The following is a 20,163-nucleotide window of genomic DNA, read 5'->3' on the forward strand; positions in this document are numbered from 1 at the left end:
CAGATGCACCATTGAGAAGACCGACTGAAAAGGAATGTGGTGGTTCTCAATACTGGTACGATTGGGTCGATATGTTTGAATTGAAAAACAAATTTTATTATTTGCAGTTTTAGTTTTATAGCTTTATAAAAAAACCACGCTTACATTTAAAAGAGAGAGAGAGAGATAAAGAAAGAGATGGCTAGAAAATTACGCATATGTAGATATGGATAGATAAATAGGCAAATAAAGAGAGCGATGTATTCTACGACTAATACGACTGCTTGAAGTGCCAGTGTAGGATCTTGGACGTAATGAGCAGAGTGGCTTCCATCCGTACCATAATGAATTGGACTAAGTTTACCGTAATGACCAAAAATTAACGGTCATAACAGTGCGACAAGCGTGAAACAAACTTGCCACCGAATGGAAACAGTTTGGTCCCTGGAGTACATCCCATTCAGATTACGTCATACACGTGCCGACACCATAATACCGAAAACGACGACATGTCATCGATATGTCATCTGTCCCCGCACATATTCTCAACCTCGCCGTGCGACGATGCAAATTGTTCGCCAAACATTCGACTGGCTGCCAGATAACTCCCGCCGCTATCCATTTATTTCCGCTGAATCTGTTAATTAATTCTCCCGTACGAGCAGCCTGCATTACTTTATATAAGTAGGGTGGGTTTGTCGAGAAGAGATGCAGGGATCAACGGATGCAGAGCTGCAACTAAGTAGCATCATATCTCCTGTCGGATATTAACCGAAGCGCTAGACAATAAGACCAATCATAATACTCCCGGTTTTCCCTGCATTTTGAAATAATTGCTTCTAATGATGTAAAATCAAACGTCCTCTTTATCTGTCTACCATCCCTATCGTGTTTGTTACGTTTTCAATTCATTTTGTTAAAATTCCAACCGAATGCAAATCCTGGCCATTTATTATTTTATCCCTCCCAAAATAAGCCAGCAAATTGATGAACAACAGAGCTCTTAGAAAAGACAAAAACTCAGTGAAGTGGTTAAGGTCTTTTTGTGTACTTCAAAGCTAGAATGTCTCTTAGTATAGTTAAGTGGTCTTCCAGATACCATTTCAATAACAGAAAAACAATTAATGAATTTTTAGAGTACGACTACAGATACTTAAAGTTGTTCTTTCTTCAAAAATAAAAACCTGCTAAGTCGAAGAAAATATAACCTGTTAAATGACTTTCTAAAAAAAACGACTATTGTCGTAGGATTTTTTTCTTTCTTGCAATTAGAATCTCTCACATTAATTAAGAACCGCCTTCTCGGTTCATCTTAAAAAGATCTGAGTAAAAAAAAAGGTTTTTATAGTTCGCAGTAACTGTAAAAAACACTTTTTTAAAACTTGTGTGGTTAGCTGTTTTTACCGAAGTCTTGTAACGATAAATCATTAATATTTAAGAGATGTGGGGAGTTAAAAAAACAATGGAAAAAGGATGAGAAGTAATTTTATTCAATTTTAGGATATTCGGTTTCATATATCTACGATTTTTCTCCACTAAATTTCCAGAATCATGATATCAAACTCTTTGATGTTTGAACATGTACTACGTGTTTTGCCTACCGTGGCATTTGGTAGATTGGAAGAAAGAAGATGCAACCAGACACAGTTCTGTTATGCGTGCATTCACCGTATGAATTGTATTCTCTGGTGACTCGATCAAAGTACATTTCCATGTCGGATGTTTTCAGAAATACAGAGAACTTTGTGTCTAGTTTCAGTGTTGCGTACAGTGTCCATAGGATGGTGACATGGTAGGTACATTAATATAACCGAAACACCAAACTTGTTCTGGGGAATAAATGTACACCTTGCAGGAAGGAAATCCAAAAAAAAAAAGCCATGTTGATGACTATGATGGGGAAAAAAACAGAGAGAAATCTGATGCCGTTCGTATGACACGTAAGTCATTATTAATATGGATTTCATAACATCAAGAGAAGGTTTAATTTACAAGAAGGCATCGGCAAATTTCAAAATATGCAAACGTTCCTTCAGGATCCTCTCTTTGTCAATTTTACTATATGCATAAATTACAAATATAAGCGCACTCATAATTAAATACAAGTATATATATCAAATATATGCTTGTACAAAAATTATATTACCAAAATATTGGTAACACTATAAACTTCAATTATGTAACGTTTGGTTATTCAAACATTGCAAAGAACAGTGGAGTAGCACAGAGTCAGAAATTAGGTTATTATTAGTTTTATAATGGCTAAAATGATGCAAGGAAATGAGCTTTGCTGCATCTGCTAAAACAAGAATAAAAAATTCAATCGATCGTACCGTAATGGTGTCTGTCAAATTCCTCTTCAAACTTTGCCAAACTCTCCGCCTCAGCTACTTGGCAGGCAATTTAGTTGAGTGATCTTCATGACATCCAGCCTCCCCAAAATTTAATATTTTTGATCCTTCTCCTACTAACGAAAATATATCACCCTCGTTCATATACCACGGGGCCTTCGTAGACTTATATATCTCAATGAGGTTCCACCTAATGTGTTTAAAGATTTATGCCACACTCCTCAGAATCGTTTGTCCTGTGAATACCACGACTGTCATCTTCTCTTTACCGAAAGTCATCTTGCACCACACAGACTCAATGTCTATCTGACCTCAATCTAATTCAAAGCCTTTGCTACCGTGTTGGGAGAGCTATGTTCACACAGATAGCAGCCGCTATTCGCCTAGGCATTGACTCCACTAAACGTGTGAAGAGGTCCTTGGATATCTGCAGCCATTCAGCCTGCAAGACTTTCCACAGTGTAGGAACGGGAAAAGATTGCGCCCATACGCCTCACTTCCCATTCCAAAACATTCCACAGGTGTTCAATTGGATTGAGATTAGACGAATTTGGAGGTCAATCAAGATGGGTGATATCTTCACTGTATTGCTCGAATCCTTTGTGTACAGCACGGGCCCTATGACACGGTGCATGATCGTCTTGGAAGATCTCATTTCTGTCTGGGAAAAAAATGCAACGTGGTAAGATGTACAAGGTCTCCTAAGAGATGCCGGTATACCTCACAAGTGTCTGCGCGGGTAGAACAGTGGTATCGTCACCGTCCTCCCCACACCGGGTGGAAAAGCCCCGGGTTCGAATCCCTTCGATGATGCCAGGGACTTTAATGGGCTTTTTTTTCACTCCGTGGCTGAGTTAGTCTCAGGCGTAGATATCAAGGTTCCTACCCCAGAAACTGGGGTTTTAGTCCAACAAAACAGACAAATCAACCATAGAACACACAAAATTAACAGACATAAGACAGCAGGTAGATGAATTTAATTATTCGGGTGGCCTAAAAATAATAGTTTTTTTTTTGGTCTAGACCTCACAAGAGAAACGTTGACCCATATGCACTAGGGGGTACTAGTACTTGCCAGCAAAACAGCCTCATATTAAGCAATCACCACCACCTGCCTGGTTAGTGGACATCATGCACGATGGGTCCATGGACTCTTGTTTCTGGTGTCACACCACGAAGGCGTCCGTCGGCGTGTTGCAGCAGGTATTTGGACTCATCCGTTCATGTTGTTGACACCATAGCATTCGCAAAAGACGATGATCACCAGTGAGGAGAGGGTGTTTCTTGACCCGCCTGCTGTGGAAGTCTGAGTGTGTGACGCATTGTCATTTAGTTAGTCAGTCTTAGGCGAGGGTAGCTTGGTTTTTCTCTCAGAAACTCGGGTTTTTCGTTCACCAAATAGAAAATCGACCACAGAACACACGTACAACAACGTCGTAATTTGGGATGTTTTTCTTGAATTTCACATATTGTATTGTGATGTCAATTGCGACACAATAATCTGCCGTTGAGCCTGCACCCTTCGCGCATCATGAAGATCCACCTTGCCAAATCCTTTACAGTTCTGTCGGCGGCAGGTCGTTTGATCAGTTCGACACCAATCTTTGTACACCTTAACCACAGTGCGGCGTGAGCAACCGACAAGAAGTGCCGTTTACGATATGGAAGCACCCGACAGACGAGCTTCCACAATCATGCCCTTTTGAAACTCTGAAATCTTTACTACGTTCCACAACTCTACTTTATCACTTTGACTTGCACGACCAAATGCAAATTACAACTGCGCTAGCATAGAAAGCTGTTCGGCTTTTTTAACTACGAGCTATGCGGTATAGTCCATTAGGGATCGGGTGGTCATAATTCAGTGATCACTGTTTATTGATAAATTTTAAAAGACTGGCTTTTTTCAAGCCTGATGATTTTTCCTGAGATGTGACTTCTTGAATTTTTGCGCTTATTTCAATGTTTTTTCGATGCATAAAACAATTGCAGGTCAGCCATTAGAACTGTCAGGGAGGGCATAATTGTGAAGTTGTAGAGGTGTCATTTAAAATCGGAATGAAACACAAAACCAGCTGGGATATGCAAGGTCTGAAGTACAGCGGATTTTGGAGACCATATACAAGTGTCACAAAAACTATCATATATCAGGGCCACCCGAGGATTACCTCATATACGCGTATATATTATGTTCAATCCGATTTCAACAGACCCCTTAAATTCAGTTCAACTTACCAAATATCAACTGATTGATGCAATAAATAGTTTAGCACCTAAGGCCGCATCCGGCGCTGACGGGATTCATCAGTTTATGCTGAAATGCCTGGGTGCATTTATTGTTGATCCCATTCTCTCATTATTCAACAAAATCCTTCATCAAAAATTCTTCCCTCCTATGTGGCATGTCTATCTAGTAAAACCGCTGCCAAAAATACGCTCTGCTTCTCAGCCCAGTCACTTCCGTCCTATTTCTTCTGCATCAAGCCTATTAAAGATATTTGAGAAATCTCTTCTGAAAACGTTAACCACCCAAATAATGCCACATCACCCACCGCAGATCCACTATGCCACCCGGTCAAGATCCACCGCTACAAATCTAGTCACCACCACTACCAAGATCTTCGAGGCATTTGCGCACGATTCGGAAATCAACGTTACTTATATCGACGTCCAGGCAGCATTTGATTCCGTGTCCGTTCACGCGTTGGCAATGCTACTTGAGTATTACTTCATTGGAGGAGACGTGGTCTGGTTTATTCAGACAATGCTTGAGAACGGGACCATTATTTCTCGCGATGGCAATCTGCGCTACACCGGGACTATTACAGCTGGAGTCCCACAAGGCGGGGTCCTCTCTGCTATCTTGTTCTCAGTTGTTCTTCTGCCTTTCCTGACGGGCCGAACTGATATTATCACCTTCTCTGATGATATAAAGCCGTTCACAGAAAATCCAGAACCTCGAGGTCTTCCTATCCGGTTTCGGCCTTCACATCAATCCTGAGAAGTCGAAACAGTTGACCTTCTCGCTCAAGCGCAACCCAACAATGGTGCAACCCAATATAAGAGGATCTGCGATTTCTGCTGTTCAGCAACACACCCATCTGGGCGTTATTTTTGACCAGAAGCTCTCCTTTCTACCACACATAGACCATTTGCAAATAAAGTTCTGTCGACTCCGGTGGATACTTAAGCAACAACTTATGCATGTCCACGACCAGGCCGTTGGGTGCAGATATATTAAGACATGTATCTATCCGGTCATACTTTACGGGCAGAAGTCTGGACCTCAACTGCCACAACGCATCTGAGACGGATTTTTGCGGGCGAATTTTGGCTATTGAAGTGGGCCGTATGGAAATTTCGTCTTTCCCCCTGCACTAAGGACCACCCAGATGGCGACAGCTCTAAACATCAGACGTCTTCCTGCCATTATCCATTAGAGAAGACTCGTCTTTGCTGTAAAAATGATGGTTGGCATTATTTCGGAACCAGACTTCTGGGCTAACTGCGGATGGAAAATCCCAGTACCAAGCCTTCGGGCCAATCCAGTCCTCCAGGCCACCCCAAACCAGTTAAAGTTATCTGACCGTTTCTTTCCTGTGCAAATGCTGCAGTACATACACTCCTTGGATGGTGACCTCTATAAGTTCGCATTGGATAAAAAATACAGGCAGAACTTAATCCATCCACTTCCTTCTCAGGACCGCGTCATAGAACATTAAGAACCTGCTCCCAAGGACCTGTCCATCACTGCCATGGATCCATCACCAGTGTTCCAACTTTCTGCGCCTGCTCAGATGACTCCAGCACTGTAAAAGGACTGCTCCCTGGAGAAAAATTTAACTTGATAACATGATGTTGTGTAAATATTTTCATATGTAAATTTTTCAATTTTTTTCCAGTATTACATTGTATTAGCCTTTACTGTAAACCCCTGTCTTGTAGCCGTGAAGGGTATTGTGTATGGCGTGTGCCTTTTGTATGCAATAAAGAGTTCTTCTTCTTCATGAATTGCATATGATCTCTGGTCAGTTTGCCTGGATAAAAACCAAAATTTCTGCAGGGGGAACCTTGCTACCCTCGACTGAGACACGACTAACTAAATTGCGGAGCGACAACAAGTCCCCTAAAAAGTTCCTCGCGCCATTGACGGGATTGGAACCTGGACCTTTTCCACCCGGTCTAAGGAGAATGATTAGTATAACCATTGTGCCACTGGCAAAACCACATGTAAAATATATATATATATATATAATCTTTATGGTGTACAAAAGGATGTATACAATTTACCCTTCACGGCAGGAATGCCAGGGGCTTCACATTGGCTGGTGGACAAAGGCCTTGAGGACGGGGCCCACATCGAAGTTCGGGGTTCATCCCCCAGGGCCAACAATATAATAAGTTTTAGTTAAATTATTCACAATATTCATAAAAATATTATACAGTATTTTTGACATTATATACAATATTATACAGACATACTTTTTAAATTTATTATACTGCGACATTACTGTGCAGTTTGCCTGGTTGAGTTTACGTCATCAAGGATCCCCCTCCGGTATTTGCGATCCTTGACAAATTTGTAGAGGTCGCCTTCGATTGCTTGGACTGTGATAAACATCTGCTTGGGGAGAAAGCGGTCTCTAAGGGCTAGTCTACTATGGTTGGCTATAAGTGTTGGAGCTGACCTCAGTCCGGGTTGACGGATTCTCCAGCTGCACAGTTCCCATATGTTTGGCTCCAAGATTATTCCAGTGATCATTTTGACAGTTAGGGTGAGGCGTCTTTCCATTATAAGATTTGGCAGTCGGGCAAAGTTAAGTGCGGTTGCCATCGCAGTTGTTCTTTGCTGGGGTGGATGATGAGGTTTATGTGTGATCCAACGAAGGAGACAGTCTTCGAAGGAGTACACTCGCTTGATATTCGTGGGGGGCTACAGATGCCTATATTTCTGACGACGGAGTATACAGAGGTGTATCCGTACCGCCGAGTCACATCCAGATCCTTAACGTGAAGTAGTTGTTGTTTGGTAATCCACCGTATTTTGCAGAATTTTGTTATGAGCTTGTCAATGTGGGGCTTGAAGGTCAGTTTGCAATCGAAAACTACCCCCAAGTCTGTATGTGTATTTACCACTTGAAGGAGAATGTCATCTAGAGAAGCTTGGACTTCAGTGGGTTGGTGCCTCAACGAAAAGACAATTTGGGCTGATTTTGCAGGATTAATAAGTAGTCCAAATTGATGGAGATAGGATTCTAAGTCGTGTAGCTTTCGAGTGATGTTTTCATTAATTTTTGAGATATGTTCGCCCGAGTTAATCTGGGTGTCTAGCTTAATATCGTCAGCATAGCAGATTATGTCTTCTCTCTCTTGAATAAATGGAATAATGACTGCTGTAAATAATGCTCCGGAGAGGACTCCGCCTTGGGGGACCCCCCGCAGTGATTTGTCTTGAGATTATATCTTGATCTGTTGTAAGAACAATGATTCTGTCAGATAGCAGGGTTGTGATAAACCACAACAATTTATTGTAAACTCTACTGACATGGTTGTCGTGCCGGAGTATAAACAGAAAATTTATTTAAGTCAACTTTTATATGGAAGTAATTTTCTAGGAAGTGAACGAGCGAGGGAATGCTGATTGAGTCGAAGGCAGCTTCCAGGTCAACATACGTAACGGCAAGTTCTGCTTTAGCTTCTAGTGCACTGAGAATGCTGCTGGTTATGGATGTTAAATTGGAGACTGTGGATCTTCCGGGAATAGCATAGTGAATTTGTGGGGAAATAGTAGCAAAGTCAATGATCGACCGGTAAGACCGCGCATTTTGGTCGTTTTTTTCCAGAAACAGCTGCAGACAGATTCCAAAGAATCACCCTCTTGGGCAATTCTTTATTAACGCTGCATCTTCAGAGATTCTGCCAACAGACAGTGATATCCAGAAGAGGGAATATCGCAACGTAGGCCCAGTTCTTATGGCGTGAACTTGGACTGTTAATTGTAGTACAAAAAAATTTTAATATCCTCGTAGACTGGCATTTTATTATAAAACACATTTTATTTTTCATTATTGGTCATCGTCATACTTTTGAGAGGAGAGTACATGAATACAACACGATGACTTTTAACGTCCTGAAGTGCATTTAACGATTTTAATAACTGGAATTAACCTAACAATTTTGCAGCAAATGAGATGAACTATAGTATTTGCGTCTCTAATCCTCGTAAAAGAATCCACTCAATAAACTATTCCACTTCAAATAATATTAACAGAGTTAATGAAACCCTTCTTGTTGGCGTGACTTTCATTTTCTGTTACCTTTTTGTTCCTCATGTGATATCCACAGCGTGCTCTGTCCTTTGGTTTATTAAACTTTAGACAAATATTTTAAACACTGCATAATTATAATTTTTATTAATCTTCTACTCTTTTCATTCTTTTATTCTTATCCTTGAAGTATGCCTCCATTGAGCAGAATTCAGACAAAAATTTAAAATAGTGAAAACTGCATCCTGCATAATACAAACTTTTCTTTTGCCAAAACCATCTACAAAACTTCGCGTGAAGCCGACTAACTCAGTCACATTATGAAAAGGCCCGTAAAAATTCCTCGCGAGAGAATCCGAGGAATTTTTATGACCTGTGTTGGAATCCTGCTTTGATGGGATTCGAACTCAGGTCTTTTCCACCCGCTGTGGAGAGGTCGGTGATTATACCAACTGTGCTGCACACGAGGGCCAGACAGACAGAATGTGAGGTAGAAAGAGAAGACAGACAGAGAGATAGAGGGGAGAATGAGAAAGAAGCAGGCAGATAAAGAACAAGAGGGACAAAGATAAAGATAAATAGACAATAGAACGAAATAAAAACAAAAACAGAGAGAGGTCATCTTTTATACATTAACGGATCGAAAATTGCCAGTTTTTGGGTTTAAAATCCTATGCTTACCATCTGAGACCGACAAACTCCATACATAAGAAAAATGATCCTTGTAAATTAAAAGGGCAAAAGAGTGAGTCCGATCATTTTACCATAGCGGCAGTTTTATTTAAGGGGGAACATCTTTAAATTGGACATCTTTAAATGGCTTTGATAGCAGGCTTATTATATATTCTATAGTCTTTCAGTCTGGAAAGTTCACTGAAAACATTCCAGCTGGCCCCTTTCAAATGCACGAGATTAGTTCTGACCTAACCGCCTTTGGCTACTGTCAGAATCTCAGCATTTACCATAACGATGCCTATTGAGCCACCGCCATCAAATCCTATAACTTGATTGAGTTCCAACACAACCGCGGAATCGCCAATGGAAACTAATTTACATACCTCGCTCAACTTTCTGAACTTTCTCTCTTTTTTTGTGCGGCAACAAATGAAAGACATTCAGAATACAAAGTTCCAATAGGATTCTACAAACTTAGCAGTTTAGGCTTAGTCGGAAGAGACATTTTGTCACATGAATCTACATTAGCAGTCCGCCTCGCTCCCTAAACCGTTATGGGTAACGATATTTTGTGCATCCAAAGGCTCGATGCGGATGCGTCAAATGCCAGAGCATCATTCCTGGAGTTGCTATAGCAACCAGCCTACGGCGCGATTACCGGACTTTTGACTGAACTCTTGTAAACAGCTTATCTTTCCGGAGACAATGTCAGATTCTTTCAAAGTTTTGTAATCGCGAAGTTTTTCTCTGCATGTACAGATTGCAGCTATGGGGACTTCCCCCAAGTACTTCTGACAGCGTAAGCCGATGTTAACCCTTACCGCGTGATGCTACGTTTCCACTTTTAGCCATTAAAATGCTCTCTGTCTGCCTTCAGCAAAGAAGAGGTGAGAATGCTCTAATGAAAATAGTCAGCGCGTATTTTTTTTAAAACTCAGTCGCTGCCTGAACAGTGAACTCCAATGTTATCACTGACTCAACGTAGTAAAATGCAGTTGCATCGTACATATTTGATACTTATAAAAAATACAAAATTTGTTTGCAATTTTTTATAAATACAAACATCTTTGTTCGTGTGGTCGTGCTCCAAATGAACACTGCCTAAATGTCACCCCTCTATTATCCCAAAGAAGCCAAAATTGATAAGACCAACCAATTGCATTAACAGATAAGTGAAAGATCAGGCTGTGAGCTCTTTGTTCATTTTTTCTGTGTACCTCACACGCCATGGCATTGTCGTCAGGGTTTTCAGCGATGAGGATATTGGAGAGGAAAATCGCTGCAAGATCTATACTTTTCAGTGATGAGTCATGATTCTGTTTAGATAAAGGCCGGTTTCTCGTATAATATAGTAAGCAAATAGTAATAATTCATAATTTATGTATTTAGTAAACTGTTAACAAAAAACTAACTCTTTTAGATGCATGCTACTTAAAAGGAAAACATTCCTCTTCTGCGAATCTGACATATTGCTCATTCATTCCTTCAATCAGCGCATAAAAGCAAACAATATCAAATGCTTCAACTGAAATATGTATCAAAAAATAAATAATAATTACCTGATTTCTATTGGTTCGATTTTAATGAAATTTTGGATGGCTCGATAGACATTCTAAAAGAGGAAAATATAAACTTTCGTGGGAATCCATTTACTGGGAGTCCAGTTGTTGGATGTGGACTGACAGACTAATAGATGGACATGATCAATACAACAGGCGTTTCGTGCATATATGTAGATGCGTCATAAAAAAAAGAAATCAACGGCTTCTAAGTGAGTTGCAAAAAATGTCAACTACTGTCATATTGTACGAGTATATATGATAAATTTTATACTACGAATTTTACATTTATAAAGTATAAATAAACTATTCCCTGCATATTTGAAAAGCAGATATTTCGGAAGGAACGAAACTACTTAAATATTTACTTTTAATTATAACTGAAAATTCAGAACTTGTTCGCAATGCTGATTGATGTAGTAGTAATTAAAGAATTTAATCCAAGACAGAAAGCATGAATGTGTGTGGGATTTTTGGTGGTGGATGATTGATCGAATCCTTCGGTTGTGTTTAGAACATCGATAAATTGTTGTACAGCCAGGGAAATCGTGACTTACGTAGCGTGAATCTCTCTCTCTCTCTCTCTCTCTCTCTCTCTCTCTCTCTCTCTCTCTCTCTCTCTCTCTCTCTCTCTGTCCTTTACTACTTTAGTAATTCTCGCTGTTCTACCTAATCGCGGCATCAGGTGAGGCAGAAATGTACGTGCAGGCAGCCATGAACTATTATGAATTGTGAATAGGGACAAATTATTAACATTTTACCCATATATAAATGGAATTTCAAAGGGGAAATAAATTACTCCTCATCTCTAGTCCTCTATAATATATAGAGGAATAGAGAGATGTGGAGTTGGAGAAGTCCTGACAAGTTCTTGTACATGTCTAAATATGTTCAGTGAAGTTATCAAATAGTAGGCCCTATTAAGATGATTATCACAAGTTGGAGGTGATGATGATGATGCACGACGTCCACCCTCTTAGTCTCATTCAAAAGTGTCCACCTAAAAAACTAAGGATTTCAATGATTTAAGTTAAGTAGACGAATGCAGCTCTGCATGCAGTTTTTTAAGTTTTCTGCCATTTGTTTTTACTCACGTTTCGTCATTGACTATAATGGCTTTTCTTTAAAAAAGATATTTACACATCGATCCATTACAAAACTTCTAAAAGAAAGACACTTTTTTTCCTAACAAAAGGCCAAAGTTGGGCTTTAGCATCGCAATTTGGTAGCTTTTGGTCAGTCAGTACCAAGCAAATAATGCATGTTAGCTACTGCCAAAAAAATGGCGTCCTATATGGAAAATGCCATTAGCTCGCAATTAAAACGTTGGCCAATTAGCCTTAATGGAAACTGCTAATTACCCCAGTGCAATTCGAAACAAATTATAATGCTATTGCAACTTAATTATCGGGGCAAAAAAAAATGAGCAGTCTCGTGTGCAAATAAAATGGTGGAAAACGGTTTCCTTCACTTGAATATGTAACAAAAGAAGATGCTGCATATATAAATGCAGAAATGTTTCTATTACTAATCGCGAATAATAATAATCAGGAGTAGATTGTTAAAAAGTGAAATATAAACCCATAAAACCCGTGGATATCAATATCCAGAGTAAACTCGGGATATTGATATCCACGAATTGCTATTAAGAGGAAAATCCAAATAACAACTTTTTTCTTATTTTTACCATATACTCAAAAAATAACCTCAGTCCGCATTACGAAAGAATCGGCATCTAGATTAATCCCTAAACCGCAAAATACTGAGAGGAGTACTCCAGTCCATTATTCTAATTTGCAACTCTGCCCAAAATTGCAGCCATACACTTCGTGGCATGGATTTCACTAGGTGACTAACTGAGTTCAGTTGCATATTTAACCATTCTCCCCTCGGGATATATCAGTAGAGAATATGGAGCCTAACTTCCCTGTTATAGATATCTCATTCTCAATTGGATTTAAATCTAAAGAATTAGGTGGACGGAGTAGATGTTGGAAATTTTGAGTCTGTTCCACGTACCACTGATATACAATTTTTGCAATGAGGACTGTTGTGTCGTAGTCTTGAAAGAACTCATTGCGACCCGTTGGTCCGATACTATATTCGTTGTGTATAATAGATATAGCTGCAACTTCTCTGTCCATCTTTGTCTACTTAATTCATCCTGAAGGAACGCTGCTTGGCACTACTCATTAACAAACCTACCAATCTTTACGTCGTTTGCAAATTTTGACATCATTCCCATCCTTTCGTCGATGACATTTATGAAAATGAGAAACAACGGTGGTCCAAGAACCGATCCTTCAGGGACCCGACTCCTAACTTTACACCAATATGAAGAATATAATCACAATCCTCTGCCTTCTGCCCTTCAGCCACCCAGCAATCCATCTTAGAATCGTATCAGTAATCCCAACCTGTTCCAGCTTATACAGAAATGGGCCTTTCTTTGCCTAAATTGAATTTTTCATTTACTGCACACCTATCTTTTTTATTCTGATGCACAATTCATTTTAAGTTTCTGTGGTCTCGTTCTTGGAGTACGGCCTTTCTATCACATTTCTAGAGTTGCATTCTTCTTTTGTCTACCTTCATTGTATACATTTGAGATGGTTTCTTTCAAAACATCAGTGGTTTTCTTTCTTTTTCTCAACCATGGCTCCTGCTAAACGTGCTCCAATAGTAACATCTTTCTGAAAATCGAAAAGCTCATCTGTCATGACCAGGTCCATTAAGAAGCTTCAGGAAAGCGTACACTATTTATCTAATACCAAGGACCCTGTGATCTTACCATGTGAAAACTTACATTTGCATTGCGTACATTTAATAATCTGATTACCTTTTACCTACCTCTCGATAATTCAGATATAGCGGTTGCTTGATAAACACTACCTTACCGTATTATTTAACAGGAGAAACATAAGGGAAAAAATTTGACTCAAACTTCCAAGACGTCAGTTTGCTCCAAAATATTAAATTATGAAAAACGACTTATTGCAAACTGCATGTACGATACTGGAATATATAATGTTATTTCAAATCCCTGCAGTAAGATCATGATTAATAATTCAAAGTATATGCAAAAAAAATTTTTGTTGGAAAATGTGGTTTCATTTCTACAGGGAGAAGATGGCTGCTTATTGTAGTTTCAGGCGCATCAGCAACTTAGGCTATATTGCACAACGTATAAAACGTCTATAATTTGCGTGTGTTCTGTGGTCGATTTTCTGAACAAAAAACCACGCTGTCCTCGCCAGAGACCGACTAACTAAGCCAATTTTTGAAAAGGGCCCATAAAAATAGCCCACGTCATTGACGGGATTCGAACCTGAGTGTTTTCCACGCGGTATAGAGGAAGAACAGCGCTTTTACCAATTGAGCTGACCCCGAGTGCACAGGAGGAGCATTTACACGTTTTTTTATTCACTTAAGAAGGATTACACTGAACAACAAATTTTGGGTCATATCTTGCTACAGGCATGAAATTATAGATTTTAAAGCACTATTTCCGTGCTAAACACGGAAATAGTGCTTTAAAATGGCAGATTGGCTATTGTTTTCGGAAAAAGTATTTTTTTAATATTTATAGAAGGTATTTTTTATTTATTTATTCAGTTTAGAAACACCCCTAGAACAGCATGCAAGCTAGAAAGCTGCAAAAAAGGAACCAACAGAAAATACATTTCTACAGATCAGTATTGATCTGTAGAAGTATGTACAATTGATATTTGACATTTACATAAATATAAGGAACTGGACAAACTGGACTTTAGATAGGAGAGTTCACTGATTCCTCGGATAAAGGGAAAAACCACAGTTGGTTCTTTCATACTAGACATCTCCAAGGGGTTAAGGCGTGGCTCATGCTGGAAATATATTGTTCAGGAAGGAAAGGTTGTTGAATTTCATTCTTAATGGAAACTGAGAATTCTGTCTTCTGTATCGGGATCTGGGCCCACTTGGACAATGGACTCTTTTCCTTTCGAGAGGCAACCGCTAGAGGTCAGCAGCTGACATCCGGTACATAGCATTCCTTGTATGATTAATTGGTCTGGACCTTTCTTTTACCAATATCCATCTGGTAGGTGTTGGGCAGGATGGTGTACACGCGATGCACAATCTCAGTCTGGTAGTTCTTTTCTTTATGAAATCGGTCACAGTCAATGTCCAGGGTGAGGAACATATCTATGGTATTGAAAGGTAGCTACGAACATACCTGTATCAAACATGGGACCTTTCGCTTGTATTCAGCTTCGGGAGCATCCCTTTTCACCATCCAACAATAATCAGCTAACATGGCGACACTCCATTTGCTTTTGTATCTTTGTTCCATCGCTGAGATGTCTTAATGGAAGCGCTCACCGTTTTCGTCGCTGACGGCACCACAGTTAGGTGGGAAGAAATACAGGTGTGAGTGCAAGAAATGCATCTTCATTGACATGTCGCATCCCAGTTTTTGTAAGAAGTATAGTGTTAAGAAGTAATGAGATCTACAAGTTGCCTGTAATTGCCGGCTTTAATATTTCCTAGAACATTTCGAAAGACTTTCCACACTGATTTCTCGCTATCACTAAGAACACATTTAAAAAGTTGCTTTATTTGTGGGGCAATGAAAATGCCTGCCTTAATCTTCTCTGCACTATGTACTAAGTCTTGGGAATTTCTCCTGCAAGTATGTGAATACAGGATCGTTCACTTCCTTCACGGACCTTCAGGAGCGTTCAATGACGTCAGGAAATTTTTCATGAGCCCCAGTTTAATGTGGAATGGTGGAAGCAAAACTTTATTTGGATCTACTAGAGGTTCAAATGCTACATTCTTCATTCCAGTTAATGATTTTCGCTGAGGACAACTCCCCTTCTTGTAGCGCTTATCCTTGGCACGACTCTCCCACTCGCAGAGAAAGCAACAATACTTAGTGTAACCCTTTTGTAGTCCTATGGAAATGGCGCTTACTTTGAAATCACCACATATCTGCCATTCAAAGTTCTGATAGTGTACACCTAAGAGGATGTTCTCCATGTTTGCGTATTTTTTTTTTTTTGACAGCATACGCAAGAGGTATTGAAGGCAGCATGTTTCCATTGTGTAATAACACAGCCTTAAGGCTAACCTTAGAAGCGTCTATAAATAGTCGCCATTCTTCGGGAACGTGCCTGATGTTCATTGCTGCCATTAGACCATCAGCATCCTTACAAACAGTGAGTTCACCTTGTGCTTGATAGAATTTATCATGTTCTTTAGCATTAGCCTTACTTGAGGCATATGATGCAAGGAAGCAAGCTTATGCAGCATCAGCCAAACAAAGAAAAAAAAAAACCCTTCCCATTTCACTCATCCGGTCACTCCAGATGTTTGTCTAGTTTAGCTTTAAATTTATTTAAGCTATCAACTTCCAGAACAACAGATGGAAGTCTGTTCCAGCAATCAATTACCCGCTGGCTAAAGGCAAATTTCCGCATATTTCGAGTACCAAATGTTGTCGCTTTCACAGAACGATCTAGAAGATTCCATTGTTGTAGTCTCGAGGCCAAAAGTTCTGCCTTAATCTTCAGCAGTTTGAGATCTCTGATGAAGTCATTAAGCTCACTTTCTGTGATCTTATGTGGTTCAAAAGGATAAAGGATTGGAAAAATGGTGGATCCCTTGACGTAGACGACTGCTGTACTTCTCCGAGTATATTAAATTCATGTTCATTAGTGTCTTCGTCTTCATCAGTGTTCACAGTGAAGACATTGATGTTCGTCAGTGTCTTCACCGTGAGGCACGGGACAAATTGCACATGATATATTTTGGTACGTCACGGTACACTTTTTCTTCATTGTCATCCCGTTTCTAATAGGAGGTACCCTACAGAAGTAACAATCTGTGACGTGATTTGTTGGCTTCCTCCATATCATGAGCAGTGCAAAAGGCATAAAACGTCCCTATCGATTTACCCTGCCCACGTGACGCTGATTTTTGATGAACAGGTACTGCAGCATATCTGTGGAGCCCAGTTCTTGTCCTGGTTGCCTACTTTGCACCCAGCATACAAGCTGTAGGGCCGACCGGGCTAGCCGGGTGGGTAAAATGGTAACCCAAAGGTCGCGGGTTAGAATCCCGCCTCGGGCTTGGATCAAAGTACCGCAAAAACCTTGGGAGGTGCATTATGGCCATAGAAGCCGATGCGCCAACAACTACCAAAAAAAAAAAAAAAACAAGATGTAGGCCAATTTTATAGTTAAGGAACCTTTCTTGAAGATAACGTGACTTCTCCACATACGCAACAGAAGTCATCCAGACTATTCACGCAATTATGGGGCATATTAACCTTATTAACCTTACGCGACACAAATACTGCGCAAAATGTAGGAATCTCAAAGAGAACAAATCACCCAGTACTCCGTATTCGAGGATTATTATAACAGATTTGAAGGCAGCAACAACTTATCACGTGATGAAGAGCGAGGAGACAGTTGCCGATCAAGTGAGAGAGCGTGGTGGTACTGAAACTGCGGCGTTGCCATGCGTTTTGCCGAGAGCCGTAGTTGATAATGTAGAGTAACTCGCTATCATGAGACTCTGTAATTCGAACATAAGTGCCAATCGACAAACTGTAATGTGATTTCACTCTCCTTCCATATTTTGATACCAACAATATATTGCAGAGAGTACCAAAATGGATTCAAAATATCTAATGGGTAAATCAGAAAGTAAAAGGCTTTTTTTATTAAATGAAAAAAAGTAAAATATGCAAAAATTTTAGTTCTACTTTTTCCACGTAGTTCCCTTTATTCCCGAAATAGATAATCTTCTTAATGCCGTCTTCATAAGTGTAAACAGACCATAATGTATTGAATCGTACAATTTTTAGTTAAAATGGATTTATTTCAGCTTTATCGAGTCTGAACAGAAGTTCATGAAGCCACTACAATGGCAGATAAGTGCACTATTCACATCAGACCCTTTTTTTAAATGTTTATAGAAATGTAATTTTTTTTCTCTCTTGAATTCAGTTTATTGCGATAATGTGGACTTCAGTTTTCTTCTTTTTATGCTAACTAGTCTTCTTTAATTTGAATTATAAATCCCTCAGTGCACACCCCTGGGTTTCATAACCTTGCTGTCAATCTATCGGGAGAACTTACCTTATAAATTCGTTTCTTTAAGTTAAATACTTTTGAGAAAATCTTGTTCGCACTGATAAACAAATAACCACTATCCGCGCTACACGCATTTTGTACAGGCCGACAATATTTCGCGTCCGCCCTTTATAGAGAACGTCGAAGAAAATAGCTTTCCGCAATGTAGCGGAGTTGTGCAGGGTAGCATCCTTCACAGGGGTAGCAATTTTCGCTACGTTGAAGATGGTATCTTATTACATGGGAGAACTGATTGCAGTAACCGCCTACAAAACCAGTCACCATGATATGAAATTTTGGGATGCTCTCGAGATAAGGGCACTTGATGATGCAATAAAATCCACGAGATTCTCCACATTGTTCATTTGCTACAAACAAAGCGAAGAAAACTTCATTTTCTTTCCATTCCTTCCTTAAGGTGATACAATTCGATAATTGACTCTTATGCTTGGAATACAGCAATGGAAAACTATTGTGGAAAAACTAGTGCAATTCTCTAGCTCGTGAACATTTACCCCTTACCGCCTTCTCTGGTATAATGTACTTCTTAAGCTTTATAGCACCGGGAAGGAATTTATATAAGAGGTGGGGGGGAAACAGTTTACACGGCTCGCATCGACTTAAAATGCCTTTGTCGACTTTGTAAAGGTCATCGCTTCGCTGGTGCCGAGCCTAAAAGGAACGCAGGGTATTTTCGCTCTATGAATTACGCAATGCGAGACAGTAATCTACAGTTCATCATTTAAATTCACTCTAAGACTCCACTCATCTCTTACTTATTTCTTTTCTATCGGTGTTTCCTTCTTTGTAGAAAATTCCTGACTTTTGAGATGCAATAATTTGAAATATGGAAATGTAGGAGGTTTTGCAGTGCTGAGTGCTAACACCCGATGTCTTTTTGCAACTTGCTTTTATTATTTATGTACGTTTCATTTTGGCCACGTTTTTAAAAATAATCATTTTTCCTTCCTCTCTTTCTTGTGGACAAGAAAAAAAAATGCTGTTCTGGAGATGAATTGTGAGAAGTGTAGATAGACGATGCCCTAGGGTAGTCGGGATTTCATGCAGTTGTTTACCTAATCTATGAGATAATCACTCTTCGGAAATAACTCTATAGAAGAATTTCGCATTCTGGAAGTATCGATAGAGGGGTTAAATTTCTTTAAAAAAAATTAGCCTCTAACAGAAATGAATACTGTAAAAAAAGAAGCAATTAATTTGTTTGTGCAAGGATTATTATGTGAAAATACTTCAGAAGCACATCGTCCTGGCTGTTTTGTGCCAACCATCAAATATGGAGGAAGATTAACATTGGTTTGGGCAGCACTATCTTGATATTCTTTAGGTGCTATTATCACCCATAACAGAGGAATTACTTACACTGATTAGAACATATGCAAGGGACTTTTGGAAACCATTAAGCCCGATAGTCCCGAGAATTTGCTGATATGATGATCTTTATAAATCTTCAAAGTAGTTTCCCTCATATTCAATATGCCTTTTCCAATGTTGGTCAACTTTCCAACCATCGAACTGAATTGATGCATCCAGGATCATCTCGAGAATATTCAAAGACACAATATTAAGCTCAGTATGATCCAAAGCGGAGAAGTTGGGCGCAGCAATATCTGTTGAATAGCGTGGACTGCCCATTTCTTCAGTCATAACTCGCGCAACTTGCAAGGGATCAATAAGAGCACCTTGTGATGTAGAATCTATCTTAATTTTTATTATTAAGAAAAAAACATCGCTTTTCTGGTGAATACTTCACGTGACAGAAATGTAAGCTTCTGAATAGTAATTGAGGTTGTAAGTGAAAGATAGGGGAACTGATATTGATGCTTTAAGGAGAGGGAAATAAGGAAATAATACGAATGCAAAAACCTCAAATAAATTAAAGAATATAATCTAGAATGAAAAGTTCCTAAAGTCAATACTGAAAACCACGGATGATTTGCTTTCTAACTTCACTGTAGTCCTAAACTTCCTAACTGTACTCCTCCCTCGATACTAATTAATCACTTGATCTCAGTGCTTAGAATTTTAGGTAAAGCAACAGAAAAATGGCGTTCAAGAATCAGAATTAGTGCGTCGTTCAAGTGTGCTACCTTTACTTTACGCCTCACTGGGCCAATTACTAATATTTTGGGCAAATCATCGCTGCCAATGAAAGGTCAGAAAAAGAAGTTTGCCTTTCTCTGAAGAAGGT

General features: G+C 39.5%; 1 protein-coding gene across 1 annotated transcript in view; it reads right to left on the minus strand.

Annotated features, from left to right (window-relative positions):
• The window catches only part of LOC150080159 (kin of IRRE-like protein 3), a 347,514-nt gene that overhangs the window by 45,423 nt on the left and 281,928 nt on the right, over window positions 1-20,163 (minus strand). The window lies entirely within an intron of this gene.

The sequence above is a fragment of the Mastigoproctus giganteus genome, chromosome 9 (assembly GCF_048544385.1).
Source record: "Mastigoproctus giganteus isolate SK-2022 chromosome 9, ASM4854438v1, whole genome shotgun sequence".
In the NCBI taxonomy this organism is placed as follows: domain Eukaryota; kingdom Metazoa; phylum Arthropoda; class Arachnida; order Uropygi; family Thelyphonidae; genus Mastigoproctus; species Mastigoproctus giganteus.